Genomic DNA, 5,571 nt, shown 5'->3' with positions numbered 1-5,571 from the left:
TAGAAAAACCCATGAGATCGATGGTTTCCAACAGAGATGAGCCCATTGATCAGTTTGGATTTGGAGAACGCTCCTCTGTTTCCAGTGTCCCTTTTGTGCTCCGCCTCTATTTTTAGTTTGCCTGTGCAGCCTGTGCAGCCTGTGCAGCCTGTGCAGCAGATGAAAGCACGGCACAAGGGGCCTATTCAAAGATAGAAGACTGACCCTCAAGGTCATTGATACAATGCAGGAGGCTTTTCTCTCAGGTTTATTATTTCTCCAACCTGGGTTTTACTGCCCAGCCAAAGAAGGAGGTATTCTTCATGAGTCGCGTCAGCTACCTAAAAAGGCTATACTTTTCTTTTCAACTCTCTCTCTCTCTGTCTCTCTCTCTCTCTCTCTCTCTCTCTCTCTCTCTCTCTCTCTCTCTCTCTCTCTAGCTCTCTCTCCCTCGCTCTCTCACCCTCCCTCCCTCACTCTCTCGCTCTCCCTCGCTCTCTCTCTGAGTCTATTACTTTTTGTCTCTTTCTCATTCCATCTCCCTGCCTCACACACTCAGCAACAAAGCAAAACAAACACCCGCAAGTGTTAGTTCTTCTACAGGTCTACATCCCAGGGGCTGTCCTTTATTGGATTGCTATTAGCTGCTTTGCACAAACATTGTTTTAGATTTAAGAACAAAACATTACAGCCTTCAAAAGCTTTTTGTCCGTTATTTGATCCAACCTGTAAAGTGCACTCAGTATCACCCAGAAAGCCCAACAGGAAATACCACAGGACGCCAGATGGGGTAACCTAATAAAAGCCTGAGCGCCCAAATCATTAGTGGGGAAACTCACTCTCATAACGCGTCCAGATGTACACGCTAATTGGATTTTGACATTAGATCAACAGTTCTAATGCCTTTCGCGCTTTTATGAGACTGACCGCGACATCAAAGGAGTCATTTTTTGGAAGTGACACAATCTGAGGCATGCTCCTCAAGCAGGGAGTCCACCCGGTGACAGCAGAGCAAAGCGGATCGCAGCCCGGCCTCAACGAGCCGGACGCTGGCAGCTGAGAGCCAGGCTTCCAGTCTGCAAATTGGACTGGGAGGACTCTTCAAGGGCTCACCGTGGTGAGTCATCGGGGCTGATGTAAGGTGGTGGACGCAGAGGTAATTGCTGTACAGAGGTAATTTCCCCCGTGGGTCGGGGCTCCACTCTGAGCCGAGGAGGCCCAGTGGGGCGGTCTCCTGCGGGGGGCGCTGACGTCACCGGCTCATGTTACCAGGCACCTCAGCTCTGGGACATCCCCAACTGAGTGGAGAAATCAGTACCTGACAATATTTACATCCGCTCTCCGTTCCCAGTGGAGTCGCATGATGAAACACTCAATCCATCTCTACAGACAGGGAAGTGCAGGGACATTGATGCAGAACTTTAACTACAGAAAGTCAGATGTGAGACACATAATAACTAGTTGGGAATTCACACACGCGTGCAAGCTGGCACACTTGCACACACCAATTCTCGACTTTTCTCTGTAGTTGCCTCAAAGATGCACATCGATCCGGATGATGCCGGATCACTCCTCGTGATCGATTTATCCAGCATTAGACGAGGTTTGCCTCGAGAAAAGCAAGGTCTTTCAAGTACAGACAAAAACAGGGAACATGAAAGTGTTGACTCATTCTCCTCCCTCACATGGATCATCTGCTATTAAGGGGAACAAAACATTTTCAAATCGGACCGAATTAGTTAAGGAGTAATGTTAGTCCACCTCTCACGTCTGTTGCAACACTTGGTTATTCTCCCTTGCACAGCCAGACTCCCTGCAGGCTTACGTCATGCCTTGTGTGTCAGAGAGCAGCAGGGTAATGGTGATTAAGCCCACAGAAGCAGGGAGTGATTTTCTAACAGGCAATTGCACAGTTACAGTGTATCTTGAGTGGCCTCATTTGGGGAGGAGGGGGTTCGCTCTTTTTAACGGAACTCAATGAACACACGCACTTTGGCTGAGGTAGTTGTTTCCCTCGTGTCGTTTCGGGAGAACGACACAGCAGAAAACGACTTGATGTCGGATGTGCCACAGAACCTACATGTGTGTGACGTGTGACTGTGTGTGTGTTTGTGTTGTGGTGACCTTTCTCATCTCACAGCCCCTGCTCTTTGAGACAGTCTATAATGGCCTTTTTATTTAAATTTGGAAAACGCTCTGGGCTGTTCATTGGCCTGGCCCACTTGTTTCCCTATCACCCCACTTCATCCATCCTAGACGGCCTCTCCAGCGCCGAAGCTTCAACACGCACACCCGAGCACACATGCACACCCACGCACACAAACACTCTCACACACAAACACAAAGACTGGTACGCGCACACACTCTTTCAAACGCACAAACACTCTCACACACAAAGACTGGTACGCGCGCACGCTCTTTCAAACGCACAAACACTCTCACACACAAACTCAAAAACTGGTACGCGCGCACGCTCTTTCAAACGCACAAACACTCTCACGCACACACACAGCCCTCTCTTTCTGGAGCAGACGCACACTCACACACACCCAGTTTGTGGTTGATGTGAGGGAGGTGACAGGCACCATGGCCCCAGCCCATGGAGAGCTGAGCGGAGTAGCTCTACAGCCGGCGCGCTGACGTTCACACTTAAATGCTTTAATAGGACTAAAGCAGACAAAGGCCGCTGGTGACGCAGAAGGGGCTATAACGGGCTTGCCACATCGCAGGTTTACTGGCCCCTGACCATCAGCCGCAGCTATTTCCAATCCCGCAATCCCTCATTGGACACAGGAAACTAGTTATAAATACAAAGTGTAGGTTAATCTCTGTTCACTCGACCACATTTATTGTATCTGTTATTTCGGTAGGGGGACTAGTGGGGGGGAGTGTCAGGTGTTGTTCAGGGGGATGCAGGAGGAAGAAGAGCTAGCAACAGGCTGGTTTGAAATGAAACTGGAACCCTTTTCTTGACGTGATCAGGTCAATAGGACATGCATTCTGAAGAAAGTCTGAGTGTGAATTCTGGCAAATCCATTTGCCAGAATTGCTATTTGTATATTTAACCCATATTGCAACAGATTCGAATTGTGAAACGTCATTGAAAATAAACGCTGCAATTTCAGTCTGGTTTTTCCCATCAATGTGACAAGATTGCGTCGTCAGAATAGGAATTGCACTGTCATAGTCCCTTTCAGAGTTCTGTCCTGTTTTCGCGTCATCGCCATACATTTACATTTTAGCAGACGCTCTTATCCAGAGCAACTTACAGTAAGTACAGGGACATTCTCCCCAAGGCAAGTAGGGTGAAGTGCCTTGCCCAAGGACACAACGTCATGTGCACCGACCGGGAATCGAACTGGCAACCTTCAGATTACTAGCCAAACTCCCTCACCGCTCAGCCACCTGACTCCCTTCCGTGGTGTGCGGGTCACTCTACAGAATCACTGCTGGCCTGGCTGACACCGTGCCAGATGGTTGAGTTCAGAAGGGTCTTTAGCTGTCATTACCTTGGGGCTCGGATCCCTCTTTAGATGGGCAGCGGAACAACCTCCTCAGCACGCCAGCCAAAGCCACCTCCTCAGATAGATCGCCCACTTCCCTAACCCCATTTAAGGAGGATTATGTCGCCTAGTGGAGATTAAAATTGTCACTGATTGTCGCGTTTTCCATGATGCACTTTAGATTTGATAAATAGCCGTCTTTTTAAAGATGATCTAACTATATTTACTCTGCGAACCAAGCATCTAATGTGATTAGCTATCACATCAAATTGAACCGTTGTCCATGGATGCTTATCGAATAGGATGTGTTGGATTGATCTTTTCTTTGTAATGATACAGTCTAGCTCAAATACAATGTCAACTTTTGCAAATGGACCATAACAGACAAATGAACTGCATGTGATTTATTTGGTACCATAAAATAACAGTACAATTGTTTTAATGACACAGGAAGCCTTTGAGCTGTGCGTCTCCTCTGTGGCATTCTTGTTGTGCTGTGATAAAAAGATTGAGGGGTTAAATGTTTGTCCAGCTAAAACAACACAGTATAAATGCATCTTAAAATCTCCATTTCTCTCTCTCTCTCTCTTTCTCTCTCTGTCTGTCTCTCTCTCACTCTCACTCTCTCACTCTCTCCTTTCTTTCTTTCTTTCTTTCTTTCTTTCTTTCTTTCTTTCTTTCTTTCTTTCTTTCTTTCTCGTACTCCATCTCCTCTCTCTCTCTCTTGTTCATCCCCCCCCCCCCCTCTCTCTCTCTCTCTCTCTCTCTCTCTCTCTCTCTCTCTCTCTCTCTCTCTCTCTCTCTCTCTCTTTCTCTCTCTCTCACCCCCCCCTCTCTCTCAATCTCCACCTCTTTTCTTTCTTTCTCATTTTCTTATTTCTTTCTCTCTAGCTGTGTCTCTCTTTTGTCTATGTTCTCTCTCTCTTCCTCTCCCTCTTTCTCTCTCTCTCTCTCTCCGCCCTAGAGTTGTCAGAGCTTGGTACCTAAAAATAGCTTTGCTGGCTCCCCGCCCCTGGCTGGGGACAGGTCAAATTATGAAGGAAGATGAAAAATTTAAAGGCACAGCCTGCCTGTCCAGAATGTCTACCGTGCATCAGTGGTCAGAGGGAACACTCTACCTGACGTTTATGGGATGGAAGATAATTATACGTATTGCAGTAACTATAGACCTTGATCAGTTGAAGTAGTACATTGTTTAAAAATTGTTTAAATTGGGGCGCTGCATCAGGGCGTTCATGGGACACCGTTCACATAGTCAGGGGGTCCAAGGGGACCTGGCACATTTCACGTGTTGGTGTTGGTGGATGTTGTCAACGGTAGACCCGTTGCATTTTTGTGATCAGTTATTTTACCTACAAGATGGGTCGTGTTCCCAGAAGACTGTTTTTGTCCAGCTTTTGAGAAAGCAGGCTTTGCCATGAGATGAATGTGTTGTCGCTCCTAGAAACGAGAGATGTGTTACGTTGGGATGTTATCGCCAGACCTTGGGAGATGGAGAGAATAATTTGTCAGGGGAGAATCATGAGGAGGATCAAATGAGCTAGATGCCAAGACTGTGTACTGTGCAACAGAAGCAATGAGTTAAAGATTGTAAAGCAATATATACATAACTATCCTTTTTCTCTTTTTCTTGTGTCTATATCTAAATATACACAGCATACACACACACAAACTGTACATACATACATACATACATACATACATACATACATACATACATACATACATACATATATATATATGTATGTATGTATATATGTATGTATATATATAAATACATGTATATGTGTGAGTGCCTTAAGAGAGATAAATAGACAAAGAGAGAAAGGGAAGAACTCAAGCCTCCATCTGCAGAGAAGCAGTCAGAAGACAAGCCTTCTGGCTGGAGCAGAAGAAGACAGCTGTGTTTGGTGTGGTATTTTTAAACGCATCAATGCTGCTCCAATCCCCTCGCCTCGCCTGACCTATTTTTAGCCAGGGCCGTCCATTGTTCTATTTCTGTCACCTGTGGGGCACACTGTTGTTGATTCACATGCAAATGAAGCCTGCACCCTCCCTGGCTAGCATTACTGCTCGGAGGAGTGTTTGA

This window comes from Hypomesus transpacificus, chromosome 2 (assembly GCF_021917145.1).
Source record: "Hypomesus transpacificus isolate Combined female chromosome 2, fHypTra1, whole genome shotgun sequence".
NCBI classification, from domain to species: domain Eukaryota; kingdom Metazoa; phylum Chordata; class Actinopteri; order Osmeriformes; family Osmeridae; genus Hypomesus; species Hypomesus transpacificus.
This window is presented reverse-complemented; position numbering follows the sequence as displayed.